This window comes from Kogia breviceps, chromosome 13, assembly GCF_026419965.1.
Source record: "Kogia breviceps isolate mKogBre1 chromosome 13, mKogBre1 haplotype 1, whole genome shotgun sequence".
NCBI classification, from domain to species: Eukaryota; Metazoa; Chordata; class Mammalia; order Artiodactyla; family Physeteridae; genus Kogia; species Kogia breviceps.
In genome coordinates this window covers 26,778,476-26,794,218 of record NC_081322.1, presented here as the reverse complement: position 1 = coordinate 26,794,218, position 15,743 = coordinate 26,778,476, and positions in this window count along the sequence as shown.

Genomic DNA, 15,743 nt, shown 5'->3' with positions numbered 1-15,743 from the left:
CACACAGGTAATCATGTGAGATGATAGAAGTGTTAACTAACCTTATTATGGTGATCGGTTCAGAATATATACATATAACAAATCATCAAGTTGTACACCTTAATCTTACACAATGTTATATGTCAAATATATCTCAATAAAACTAGAGGCGGGGAGGCATTTCAAAGTGCACACACACACACACACACGAAAACTTGCAAACTGAATTGCCAAAGCCATGGATGGCTAAAACATGAACGTAGTTAAGAACCTGCCTTTAGCTTAATAAGATTATCATTGCCCACTGTCCTCAAATATTCATCACTGTGCAATTTACTTTTTGCTTTGGACTGTAAGTGTCCTGAAGCAAGTATCTCACTTAATTTCTTAAACCCAGTACTCCATATTTTGGCGGCATATTTACTTTTAGAGACTGAGAAGTAATCCATTTTAATAGTTAACTTTGGTATAAAATATTCATTATGTGAAGAGTAGTATCATGTTATTAATTCTAAAGATTTATTCATTTTAACATAATTTTGAATGAAAGCTAAGTGTGTGCATGTGCGTGTGTGTGTGTGTGTTAGTTGGCATATGGAAAAGGAAGACAATTATTTGTTGTCTGAGGTCAGCTATCTTTATTGTCCATTTCAGTGCTACTCAAATTGTGGTCTATGAACTGTTGTGCCTAATTGCTGGTAACATAGTTACAAAAATTGAGAGTAAGAGTTTAGAAACTTTCATGTTTGGCATTGCTCATGACATACAAACACAAGATCAGTGGACTCGTTTCACTGAACGAGGTATAAACTAGTTTCTGTTATGTTTAACCTCTGTGCGAGTCACAGGTTTGCTCAGTCCAAGACAGACTGGGGAAAAAATAAAATAAAAACTGATCCTTTACCATGAATGATTTGAGAAACACTGGTCCTCATCACATAAGGTGGATGGTAATCTGAGGTCAAGACAGCTTACTTTTTATTTTTTGTTATTAGCATTTGTTTAAGTGATTTTTCTCAACTAAACTGAAGCTGATTATCAATGAGTAAGTAGGTATACAAAATGCTGCCTATTTTCCTTGTAAATAATTGGTGTATACTTGAATGTAGTTATCAGTGAATTTATGAAGTTACACATGGATGGTTTTAATGACTAATAATAATAATAATATACTAAAATACCTAGCAATTATACAGCACTTACAACATGCCAGGTTAAACATTTAAAATCATTACGTTCTTTAACTGTCACAATAACCTTAGAAGTTAAGTACTATATGATCCTCTAATTATTTAGGAAGCCGAAGCACAGAACAGTTAAATAAATTACCCAAGGTTACCATATTTAAGAGGTGGTATTCCAGGGATTTGAATTTTAGCTCAATAATATGTAGGCTCTGTACCTCTTAACAGTGTTTCTATATTTTAGCAGACATTGTTAAAGAGATCCTTAGTCCAGTAAGTCTGGGAAGGCTCAAGAATTTGCATTTCTGGCAAGCTCTCAGGAGATGCTTGAGGATCACATACTGGGAAAAATTCCATCGTTCAGTCAGAGAGCATTACAGGATATTCTGCTAGAAAAAAACTGAGCAGCCAGGGATGCCTTTCTCTTTCTTACCAGGTACGCTATCCATTGTCAAGGGCAATGAGACCATCACACAATACCTAGAATAAAAAGCACAAAACAATATATTGCAGGAGAGCTTTGCTGGTCAGGCAGTCTCTCTGAGCAGAGCAGAAGACTGGTCTCATATGACTTTTGGGGAAGCATGGAGAACAGGCATTGACAAACATTCACAAATGCAAGTGGGTTGACGTCATCTTAGATGCTTAGTTAGTGGTTACTTGTAACCATGGCTACAGAATAAGCAGTCTTTTCCCAAATCTGTGGCAACTTTTTTATTTTCACCACCAAACCTATATTTGTGTGTCAAAAATATACTGTCACCAAATTCAACCATGATCTTCTTCATGACACTGTATCCGGGTTTTGCAAATGTAGTTGATAACCAAGTCTAGGGGAGCACAGCTAATTGTATGACAAAGTCTTTACCCATCTGTTTATAGAGTTCCTCATGGATTCTTAGGAGATGCTCAGTGCATGCTTTTTGAAATCGTAAATGTGATAGAATTTCTGAAGCAAAGTAGGATTCCTGAGAATCAAATAGCAGGAATGAAGGACACACTCACGGGCATATTTAGTAGATGTGGGAAGAGGAAGGCTCTTCTGGAAGCTTTTATTTATATATTTCATAATTCCATATCTGGAATGCATAATTTTAAACATTTTTATTCTTCTATTCATTACCAACATAATCACCAATGTACTTAACAGAAGATGCTGTGTGTGTGTATGTATATTTATACGTGTGTATATATTTTATATATATATATAAAATGATGGAGAACAATTTATCTTTTTTACCCTATGCTATTTTTATTCTTCTTGAAGTTAGACACTGAGACTTATAAATGAACTAGCTCATTACTGAATACTTAAATACTAACTGAAATATCAACAATGCCATAGAAATTCTGTGTACCATGTAGTTGAGGTTAATAAATGGCATCACTGATTTGTTCTAGCTTTTCTTATGGGGTTAACTGTGTAATGGGACTTCTTTTAGAAATGTAAGACCAATGTTTAAAGGTGACAAATATGGTAACTCATAATTTCTATAACTACATGTTTTGCTGTAGAGCTAATCATTTTCTCTATGAAGTGTAATTTTACAATTATTTTCTTATTTAGTGCTCTGCAGCTGATTAAATGTTTTTACGTGTTTTCTCCAGGGATTACCCTGGAAATAGATATCCAGAGAAAAAGATTACTCTAACTAAAATACTGACTTATTCATGGCTACTTATGTAATACTGCCATTTCAACCATTCTGAACAGGTAAAGAGCAAAAATTTAATGTAATATGTAGACCATCAAGCAATTATTGGCTGCATGGCTACTCTCTTTGTTTAAATTATGCTGCTTCACCAAAGAATTAACAAAGATAATGTATCAGAATTTTCTGTAGAAATAATATGCTTTATTTGTTTATAGACACTAGGGGTTAAGACCAACAGCTCCACTAAAGCAAAGATTTTTGCCTGTGTTGAGAGGAGCCTTGAAGAGTGTCTGGCATATAGTATGTGCTCATGTCTTGATTGAGTTAATGAATGCACTTAGAAGTAGTCACCAATAAGAATCTAAGCCACAGAACCCATGAACACAAAGGCAGGCCCATTATGGAGAAATCAGCATGGGGTTGTTTAGTCCTGTGCTTCTCAAACCTTATTGTGATTTATAAATAACTGGGTGGTCTTGTTATAATGCAGATTCTGACTTAGTAGTTCTGGGGCCAGGCCTGAGATTCTGCATTTCTAACAAGTTCTTAGGTGATGCCAGTGTTCCTGAACTTGGGCCGTAATTTAAATTGTGAAGGTTTAGCTACTTCTGCTTGAAACTGGTCCTCATCCTATTCTTCCACAGCAGCTCTCATTATTAAAAATGGCAAAGAAATTCTATGCTGGGGATATCAAAGAAAATCAAGTACAATACTGTGTGGCCGTTTATAGTTCTCTTTGTAAATTTGCTTGTGAACTTGGTAGTCTTGAAGATTATAAAGTCACGGAGAAAGTGTGCTCTTTCTTCCAACAAAGGAGTCTAAGTCCTAACTGGGAAACAGATTGGAGCAGCTGTCAGGTGAGTTAATTGATGGTTCCTACTGGAAACTGCAAATTTCCTCCGTGAACTCTGTGGAAAAATCACCCTGTTTTAATAAATATAGTTGCTTTACACTTTTGGTCCTCACTTTTTCTTCCCACAAATTAAAAAGTTTGTGTTTCATGTGCCTTGTTTCCTTTATCCCTTTGAATAAGACTTGCCTCTTTAGGATGTTTTTAGAGAGTATAGACAGCGGGCAGAGCTAGCCAAATTTCTTTTGTATGTGTGTAGAGAAAATAAATGTTTTGTGTTGGCAGAACTGCAACCTATTCCAAACTTACGGAACGGACAAGAGCTATAAAATATGGTCGTCTGGGGCTTCCCTGGTGGCGCAGTGGTTGAGAGTCCGCCTGCCGACTCAGGGGACGCGGGTTCGTGCCCCGGTCCGGGAAGATCCCACATGCCGCGGAGCGGCTGGGCCCGTGAGCCACAACTACTGAGCCTGCGCGTCCGGAGCCTGTGCTCTGCAACGGGAGAGACCGCAACGGTGAGAGGCCCGCGTACCGCAAAAAAAAAAAAAAAAAAAAAAAAAAAAAAAAGGTCGTCTGGAATGAAGTAATCATTCTCGGGATGTAATATGCAGAAGAGGAATCTCTGAGCAGCCTCTGTGAAATGTTTGATCCCCCTAAAAACAGGATTTGAAAACAACACCATAACATCCTGCCGCTTTTCAAGTCTGGGTGCCTTGATGATGCAGAGTTTATTGAACAATACACCAGATAATCCTCAAGCTACCTCTTCTTCAAGGTCAAGTCCACACTAGCAATTACAGTAACTTTTGTTGGTCACTTGAATGGCAGGTATAAAGGCTGCCATTTAACCAAACTGGTTGATCGGGTGACTTTGTGAGTTTCACCCCTCACTTTTGCTTTAAAAGAATCACTTGTGTGGAAAGGAAAACAAGTGACTGGCCTAGCTAGTCCAGTTAACCAGTTAAAGCTAACAGTTACCTGCAGATAAACCCATCAAGCATTGTCACAGAATTAAACAAAATCCATTAACATTTAATTGAACACCATCTCTAGATTCTTACCATATTGACAGCCCAAGATTTAGAAATAAAAATAGTCACTGGTGTTCTTCTTGTGATCATATCAACTAAAATAGAAACCAATGAGAACTTAATCTCAATATATGTGATTAGATTTTTAAATTTGGGAGCTGGCAGGGTTTTCCTTTGTTTGGGCCTCTAAGTCCTGACATCTTATTTCTTCCTCCTGTTAACTCTTGGATGCTTGTATCTATTAGATGGTCTGGGAACAAAACTCACACTGACTAGCACCTGGCATAAACAGAAAAAATAATTTTTGGAAACTTCTACTTTTTCTGCATAAAACAAGTATGTTAGGAAGAATGATATTTTAATGGTGATCTTAAATGAGGTAAATGAATCTTTGAAATAAACTTGAAATTTATTGTGCATTACAGTGTTTATTTTAATATAATTTATTATAGAAATTATAGAATAAGCCTTGATTATCAATATTATCACAGATCATCATTTGATTGAATGGGTTTATAGGATAGTTATAAATATTTATCCATTACTAAAGTAAACATTTGTTCTGAGTGTCAGTTGCTCATTACATGCTTTGTTAACATGAAAGATGTAAAATTCTTCTTGGGATAACCAAAAGATATTGTTGCTTGTGAAAACAAGTTGTAAATTATTATTCATACTATCATCTCAATTTTGAAGAAACAAAAATAAAAGTATTTTTATATAGTCTTTGTCTTTATATGTATCTTATATACATAGGTATATTAGTCAAGATAGGAGAGATTTTTCTGTGGTAATATGCAATCTTTAAATCTCAGTGATTTAAAGCAACAAGAATGTATGGTTTACTGTTGTGAGTTTATTATGGTTGTGGCCAAATCTACAGGATAGCTGTCCTCACCAGTGACTTGGTGGTCCTGACCATTTAATCCTCTCTGCTATCTGAACGACAGGCTTGATTGGTTGATCTAAGCAGGAGAAAAACAAGTACTAGAGAATTGAAAGGGCTTTCAATTCTTCCAATTCACTGTCTTTGTTTGAAAGGGACACATTATTTCTACTCAAATTTTATAGACATAATTAGTCAAAAAGACTTGTCTAACTACAAGGAGGCTGAGAAAGGTAGGGGAGTCCATGAGATGCTTGGTACCCTATATTTCCACAATGGGAAAGGGTTAAAAGGAGACAAGCCTAATTGTTGAGAATAGATAAGTTTAGGGAGTGGAAGAGAAGTAGCAAAGGGTGGTTACTTTTTATTTTTTCAAACGTAAATACCTTGTTTTTTCAACAATACTATGTTTTGTTTGATTAAAATAAATTTTAAATCATGAATTCTTACAATCACTACTGAGGGAGCAAGGGGAATCCTCTGGCTTAATTTTTGTAGAAAGGCCGTGACTAGTTCAGCGTCTGGTATGACATTTAGACCTCTCTTCACTCATCATTCTCCTTTTGGTTTTCTTTCCTACTTAACATTTTTGTAATAACTAAATAACTTTAATTAATTTATTATTTATTTTGTAATAACTAAATAACTAACTAAATAACTAATAACTTTCTATAACTAAAATGTTCTGAGCTTTGTTATCGTAGGTCAATGATTTTCAATATCCAATTTGCTCCTAAGTCCTTAATATAATCAGAAGGTGGACTGACTCATCTAGTAAGGCCTCCATGGATTGCAGTGCAGTTCCATCAAATAAAGAGTGGCCTGTAACCATGGCGGTATGTTTCCAATGACAAAAACTTCAGATACATTTTATATTTAGTGTGTAAAAACTTAGAATCTAAAATTGTGTAAGTTGGGTAAAGTCCTGGGAAGCCTTTTACCACAGGCTTTCAGGGCTCACAGTAGGAAAGAGAAAGCTATTTGGTGAATTTGCTTAGAAAACGGGCTTCAGGGAAATCCCAGTTTGTCTTTGCTTAGCTAATTTAGGAGTGTGTGACCTTATCTGGGCTTTTATGTTTCCCTAGCTCACTTGGAAAGTATATAATTTGTTATTCTTTTAAACATTTTCTTTAGATGTGAATAATGTCATATGCATGTAATTCTTAACAAGAGCTACATAACTACAGCTATATTAGGTATAATATAATTAGTAAACAATTGCCACTCCCAAGCTTTAAAAAATATGTATAAAGTCAGGCAAGATAGGACAGCCGAAGGTAAAAAATCATGGGGGAAATTTGAGAACTTGGTATTCTGCTAAGGATTATTTGCATGAACAAAAGGAATATTAAGCTGAGGTAACCATAGGAGGAAGTGTAGGATTCATTCAAAAGCAAACTGAGGGCTTCCCTGGTGGCGCAGTGGTTGAGAATCCGCTTGCTGATGCAGGGGACACGGGTTCGTGCCCCGGTCCTGGAAGATCCCACATGCCGCGGAGCGGCTGGGCCCGTGAGCCATGGCCGCTGAGCTTGCGCGTCCGGAGCCTGTGCTCCGCAACGGGAGAGGCCACAACAGTGAGAGGCCCGCGTACCGCAAAAAAAAAAAAAAAAAAAAAAAAAAAAAGCAAACTGAGACCTGAGAGTGCAAGCAAAATGGACGCTGAAGTCTTCATTTAAAATAATAGTGTGACTGAAAGTCTGATGTCTCCCTGACCACTGGATAATATTATCAGGAACAAATTTTCATGTAAGAACTGTATTCACAGACTTCATTGTAGCTACTCTAAGAAAAAAGGGCCGTGTAGTTCACAGAATCTTCAGAAGACTCAAAGAATCAATTGTTAGACACTCGAAGTTCCACAGAAAAAACACAAGTAGAAAAAATGCCCAATAACCCAGAGTAGTGCTCCTCAAGGTGTGGCCTGTGGACCAGCCTCTGATGCACATAACTGTTACTAGTCTGGGGTGAGGAAAAGCGCTTGCACCAGATTGCAAATGGACCATGTCACTAGGCATACTATTGAGTTCAGTCGATCATTTTTTTTATACTAAGATTTCCTCAATAGAGAAGTAACATGTCAATTTACATTTGGGTGCAAGCTCTTGTCTGAGATGGAAACATCAAGCAGCACTGTTTTATGGATGCACCACTGCCTTTACCATTAGCTGCGTGACACCTATGCTCCTGCAAAGTGGAGACCAAAGCACTCCACTGCAGCAACCCCAAGAAGAACCAGGTGACTCCATCACCGTACTCGCCAGAAGAGTCAATCCTCTTTTGAGCTACAGAAGCTCCCCAGGCTTCCTTCTGCTTCCAGGTCTGATGACAAATAAATAGTAGTAAAAATAAAGTGTACTGGTTTAATCAAATATTTTGAGAAATGAAAAACTCTCATCTAGAACATTGTTTCATAACCTTTTTCAGGTCGTAAATCATTTTGAGACTATGATAAGAGCCACGGATGCTATTCCCTGCAAATTGTACATTCATGTAATATGGTACATGGACTCATAGAAGATTTACGGACCCTGCAAAGGCTATCTTCAGACTGTAGCTTACAAAATCCTGATCCAGAGTAAAGCAGAAATTACTAATTTGACCAATAATTTGATTTTAATATATAACTATATTTTTCACAAAATGATACTTCAATTTGGAGCTGAAAATTGCAATTTGATTTATAACTCTTACTGGCAATATAATCTAGGCATATAAACTCTTTGGATCTCAATTATCTCACTTGTAAATTGGAGATGATAATAATTATCTCATAAGATTACTGCATTTCCTTTAGGTATGTGTCTAGCATAACACCTGTCACAAAAATATTTAATTAATTGTTCATTTACTCATTCGTTCATTTACTTATTCATTTTTGATATATTAATAAGATTGCTTAGAATCTCTTGATTATTTTCTGGTTTTACAATTACATTTAACAAATATTTATTAAATGCTCACTTTGTACCAGGAGCTGTGCTACTGTGCTAAGTGTGTGCATAGATGATTAAGTAGAAATCTCTGCTCCAGCGTAATTTATGGTACAGTGGCATGTGAAGAGAAAATTTCAATATATTGCAGTAAGTGATATAAGAACTGGGCGTAACGTTGTATGGGAGCCCATTATAGGAGCAGTGTAACAGATATTGAGGATTTATTGAACAATCCATGATGGAGATGATAGCAAGTTGTGCCAATAATATTAATTAAATAAACTTTCTGATTGCTTTCTCTATGTTGATTATTTTGCTAAATATTCTATGTACTATACAATTTGATCCTCATAAAAATTCCATGAAAATTCTATTTCCTCTTTTTAAATACCCACTTAACAGATGTGGCAACTAGGCTAAAATAGAATGAACAAACTTTCAAGAGATATATAATACAAATCAATGGCAGAGTTGGAATTAGCTCTGACTTCAAACCTAGGTTCTTTAACAATTAGTTGAAGAAAGTTGGGAATAGTGTTTCAGTTGGGGGAAGTAACTCCAAAAATTGCATGGAGACATGGAATGGTTTTTTGTATAAGGGAAACTACACAGAATAACAATGATAACAGTTGTTATAAACACAAATTGTAAAGCATAATAAAGAGATAACTCAGCCTAATATATCGATTGCTTGATTGTAAAAAAAGAAAGAAAGAAAAAGAGCAAGTGGTTATAATTAAATTACAAGTATCTAATTTATGAATTCTAGATCTAATGGGGCAGGAGCTGGCTTAGGTGTGGGAAATGATGCATCCATTTGTTGGGGAAATTAGGATAGCCAGGAGGTAGTTGTATATATATGAGTTCTTAGTCCAGAGATATGGGCAAAAGTGGAAATAAACTTTGCTGACATTGGTTTAAAGATAGCAATAAAAATCATTAACGTGTATAAAAACACTCAGTAATACAGAAGGAACTTAGCATTGAACTGTGTTTATTTTGACCAAAACACACCTGTATTTCAAAACATACACATTAGTTTCTTATCTGTTCTTTATGAACTAACTAAAAATTTTTTATACTGTCTGTTTACAAAAAATGTGGTAAAAGTAGAATCTATGGCTAAGGAAATCTTTGGCTGAAAATTAGTAAAATTAACAAATTAACATGTTTATGCAGTGAGACTGTGCTCAACAGGGAGAACTCTCTATAGATGAGTTTATTGAAGTTCATATTACAATAAGTACCAATTAAAACAAAAAAACAAAAACAAAGCTAACAACAACAAAAAACTCTGTGCTTTTTACTGAGAATTTAAACTAAGCTAAGGATAGATGATTGACAGCTTTTTTTGGGGGGCGGGATCAGTTGTGACCAAATTTATTCAGATGATACGGTTGATATTTTATTTATAAATCCCTTATGATGTTTTGTAAGTGTTACCTTATTTTTAGGAATATCTGAAGGTCTTATATGGAGGATGAAGGAAATTTGAACTGCTTCCTAAAAAATACTCCCTTAGTAGAATATTCTATTTACAACACGGTTTGATTAACAAGACTGTGTTCCCATTTTTATAGTTTAATTAGAGGTTAAAGAAGATCATGTGAATTGAAGTTTTTATTTTCCCATTGCATTTATTTCCAAACCATCTCAATACAATAGCTGTCAACATCATTGAAACAGAGACATAGATGTCTTGTAAAGAAGACATTTTCTGTAATTACATGGTTAGCTTCATTCAGACTTACTGATCATTTCAAATACATAATGTGTAGGTCCATTGATCAAAAACTCACTGCACTGTTTAATGAACAGATGTAAAGTTATTAATCTTGGATGGGATCCATATGTAACTTCAATAGAGATCAAAGAAGGCAATGAGAACACAGCATAGCATCCTGTGTTAAGACTTCAGCAATACCAGGGCATGAAGTCCTAAAGCAAAATTTTCATCTGAATACAAGTAGTTCAAATATATGTGTGCTGACTAGAACATATATGTACTGACTAGAGCATTACTCCTAAATGTATAATTTTCATGTTTGCTAATGTATGATTTCTCTCCTCTTAAATTTTTTACCTTTTAACTTTCAAGTTCTCCTATGGTTTTCATCATTTGGACACAGGGAATGGGGGAAAAAAGATGCTTATTCTCTTAGTGTATAAGAGAATAAAGTCCAAAACCAGGTTAGAATGAAATTAAGCCAAGGCCAAGTAGAACTATTCATAAGGTTATTAAAAAGAATAAATTAAAAAGTGAAGACCTCAACAGCAGGAATAAGCCACTCTTATGAGAGATTAATATTTCAGATAGGAGGTTGGCTACAGAGGTAGTATGGTAAGTACAATGCTATGTGCTCAGAAAACTCCAAATTCGAACTTACAGAAAATGTTGCATGTTGATTTATAATAGAAATAAAATCAGCAGTGTGGTTATGGGCAATGTTAAATATTCTAACTTGGAAATGATTTTAATAATGATACTATTTTCTTGCCTTAATATAGCTAAAAGCTGCTTGTGTGTTTGAATTATGAGTAAATCATCTACAGAGTAGAACTTATTTTCAACTTTGATTTTTGGCCCTTCAACAACCTGATACAGTACATGAAACTGTGGTGGCACAAATGATTGGCAATAATTAGAAGATAATTTGACCTTTTAAAAAATTATTTGATCCTTTAGATACAAAGCTAATTCCTCCTTTAACTGTTTCTTTCTTTTATGTGGTTTTAATCTTTCTGCTAACAAAGTCCCCACTGAGATTCATGATTAGTGGAATATATACCTAAAAGAAGAGGTCAGGGAGATTAATTTGTGTGGACACATCTCACTGGTGATCTCAGTGGCAAAAATTCCAAGCTGAGAGATAAGTTGTTTATCCCCCCCAATATACATGTTCTGTTTCAGCTTTTTGGCTACTTAGTAGGAAAAGGGCCTGTGCATAAAGAGAAGTTTGAGTGAGTAGATAGACACAACTATAGCTTGATAAAAGTTAATGAAGGTTGGGCATTGAATGGGAAACCCATTCATTTAATAGCTATTACACTCTACCTTAGACTCAGAAAATCTTGATTATCTGCTAAGAAACTAAAGTGTGAAAATATCTAAAATCTCAATAATAGATGAACAGTATCTGTAATAAGCTTTATTACAAAGCTGTATTTAATCTTTATTGTTTATGTTTAATATAGACAGTATACATATAAAGACAAATAACAATATATGTTAATAATGATAATCCTGCTTGTGTAAGGTGCCTACTAGTGTTTAGAGCTAGCTGGCATTATACCATTACACTTACTCTCTTTCTCCATGCCCTCCCCCCTCAAAATAAAAGGAAGTAATAACTAAAAGATTTTCACATGTAGGTGTTTCTTTTGTAGAAATGTAGAGACAAGTTTACTGAGTCTGGTTAATGAAGGTTAAGGTTACAGATCAGGAGGATGTTAGCTAAGAAATTAGTACAATTTTATATGTTACATTCTATCCTTTCCCTTAGTAATTAATTAACTTTGTTTTTTCTCTCTACCACGTTGATACGTAGTCATTATGATATCTTATCCAGTAGAAACCTTTTGCTCTCTATAATTGCACAAAAGCACTCTTCTGAAATTCACTGCTGTATAAATAGAACATAGTTGTTTGGGACTTTAACTTAGGCATTTATTTATTTATTTATTTATTTTCCACTTTTATCTGACATATGGCACTGTACAAAATTAAGGATTATAGCATAATGATTTGACTTACATCATGGACTGATTATCACACTAAGTTTAGTGAACAACTGTCATATACATATAAAATTGAAGAAGAAACAAATTTTTCCTTCTAATGAGAACTCAGAATTTCCTCTCTTAACAACTTTCATGTATAACCTACAGCAGTGTTCATTATATTTTTCATTGTTTTTTAAACAATGGAGTATAATTGCTTTACAATGGTGTGTTAGTTTCTGCTGTATAACAAAGTGAATCAGTTATACATATACATATGTCCCCGTATCTCTTCCCTCTTGCATCTCCCTCCTACTCTCCCTATCCCACCCCTCTAGGTGGTCACAAAGCACCAAGCTAATCTCCCTGTGCTATACGGCTGCTTCCCATTAGCTATCCACCCCACGTCTGGTAGTGTATATATGTCCATGCCACTCTCACTTCGTCACAGCTCACCCTTCCCCCTTCCCATGTCCTCAAGATATCCCTAGTAATTATTTATCATATAACTGGAAGTTTGCACCTTTTGACAATTTCCTCTCTTCCCACCACCCTCCTCTTGTAATCACAAATCAGATCTCTTTTTCTATGAGTTTGTTTGTTTCTGAAGTATAATTGACCTATAATGCTCTGTTAGTTCCTATTACACAACATAGTGATTCAATATTTCTATACATTTCAAAATGATCACTGTGATAAGTTTAGTCAGGATATGTCACTATACAAAAATATTGCATAGTTATTAACTATATTCCCCACACTGTGTATTTCATTCCCTTGACTCTTGTAACTGGAAGTTTACAAAAGTTTACCTCCTTAGTGTTCACAACAGTAGAGAGATGCCCAGAGCAAAGTCTGGGAGCAGGTCCCATGCTGCGCTGGGTGCCACCAGGCCCGGGACCCAGCCGCACACAGCGGGGGTGCTGGCTTTGCTGTGAGGCCTCAGGGAAGGGGATCATCAACAATTTACAGAGGTCCAGCCGCTGGGTCAGATTGAGACAAACCATCGTGTGGCGGGGTTCAGGTCAGCAGGCTGGAGAGGGTTCTGCTCTTTGATCATTATCGTCTGGGGCCCCATGGGTGGGTCTTGAGGGCCACCTGAGTCCCAAAGCTGGGAAACTCCTCGGAGATGCTCATATTGGGAGCCTTCTCACTGATGCTGGCGTTCCATGGAGCATCTACATCACGAAGCCCTTAGACAACACCTTGGACTTCTCATGGCTGAGGGACTTAATCACCTTCACCTATTTATTTCCTATCCCAACCCTCTTCCCCTCTGGCAACCACCTGTTTGTTCTCCATATCTATAACCCATTTTGTGTCATTTCTGTTCATTTGTTTTGTTTTTTAGATTCCCATATAAGGAAATCATGCAGTATTTGTCTTTCTCTGTCTGACTTATTTCACTTAGCATAATGCCCTCTAGGTCCACCCATGTTGTTGCAAATGCAAGGTTTCATTCTTTTTTATGACTAAGTAATATTCCATTGTGCATGTATACCACATCTTCTTTATCCATTCAACTACCGTTGGGCACTTAGGTTGTTTCCATATCTTGGCTATTGTAAATAATGCTGCAGTGAACATAAGGGTGCATATATATTTTCTAACTTAGGTAACTATATATGCAGAACAATAGATTTCCAATAATCTGGGAGATATTTGATCCACTAAATATATATAGAAGAGCATTTCTTCAGCATCCAGATTCATCAAATTTTACTTTATGATATTGAGACTTTTCAGGCAAACCTAGTTCCTTATCCTTTATAACTTCTTTTTTTTTAAAGTATAATATTTGCAATGGTTTCAACTCCCTTTTGATCTACAAATTCTGTTTCTTATCTTTCTCTATATTTAGCATCTCCTGGTCATGAAGTTATGGCTTAAAGAAGTCTGAGCCCTGAACTGTCTACGAGTAGAAACGATCACAAAGGCAAGAGCAGCAACATTCTCACTTTGAGTCTGAAGAGAAGACAGTAAATAATAAATTATCACCACTAAGAGAAAATAGAAAGAACGTTATCAGTTTGTTTTAGTTTAAATTCTTCTCAGCAAACCATAGAATTATAAAATTTTTTAAAATTTTTAAAGAAAATTGCAATTAATATTCTATAAATAGGCCTGCTCTGCCCCCCCTCCCCTCCTCGCCGGGTATGTGGGCCTGTCCAGCACTGGGGCTGTCTTTGCAGACACTGCCCTGTGACTGGGAGGGACCTGGCAAGCCCTGCATGGGGTGCAGATGAGGATGCAGTGGGGCAGCTGCCTGCTGGCATCCTCTGCACTGCCCTCTGCAACCCACACAGTGTGGGAAATAAAGATCAAACCGAATGGGAGGGAGGCGCAGAGGCAGGAGCTGGTGGAGTGATGGGAAGCGCATGAACTGGGGCCAAGAGCCATGTGGCTGACAGGGTCTTGGTGCTATGGGAGTGTGTCAGGCTAGAGCCTCTGAGGTGGGAGAGACGAGTTCAGGAAATTGGTGCACCAGAGACCTCCTGGCCCCTCGTAATATCAATCAGTGAGAGCTCTCCCAGAGATCTCTGTCTCAATGCTAAGACCCAGCTCCACTCAACAACCAGCAAGCTCCAGTGCTGGACATGCCATGCCAAACAACTAGCAAGACAGGAACACAACACCACCCATTAGCAGAGAGGCTGCCTAAAATCATAATAAGGTCACAGACACCCCAAAACACACCACCGGATGCAGTACTGCCCACCAGAGAGACAAGATCCAGCCTCATCCTCCAGAACACAGGCACTAGTCCCCTACGCCAGGAAGCCTACACAAGCCACTGAACCAACCTTACCCACTGGGACCAGACACCAAAAACAATGGGAACTACAAACCTACAGCCTATGAAAAGGAGACCCCAAACACAGTAAGTTAAGCAAATGGGAAGACAGAGAAATACACAGCAGATGAAGGAGCAAGGTAAAAACCCACCAGACCAAACAAATGAAGAGGAAATAGGTAGTATACCTGAAAAAGAATTAAAAGAAATGATAGTAAAGGTGATTCAAAATCTTGGAAGTAGAATGGAGAAAACACAAGAAACACTTAACAAGGACCTAGAAGAACTAAAGAGCAAGCAAACAATGATGAACAACACAATAAATGAAATTAAAAATTCTCTAGAAGGGATCAATAGCAGAATAACTGAGGCAGAAGAACAGATAAGTAACCTGGAAGATAAAATAGTAGAAATAACTCTCGCAGAGCAGAATAAAGAAAAAAGAATGAAAATAATTGAGGACAGTCTCAGAGACCTCTGGGACAACATTAAATGCACCAACATTGGAATTATAGGGTCCCAGAATAAGAAGAGAAAAAGAAAGGGACTGAGAAAATATTTGAAAACTTCCCTAATATGGGAAAAGAAAAAATCAAATCCAGGAGGCGCAGAGAGTCCCATACAGGATAAGTCCAAGGAGAAACACTCCAAGACACATATTAATCAAACTATCAAAAAGTAAATACAAAGAAAACATACCAAAAACAGCAA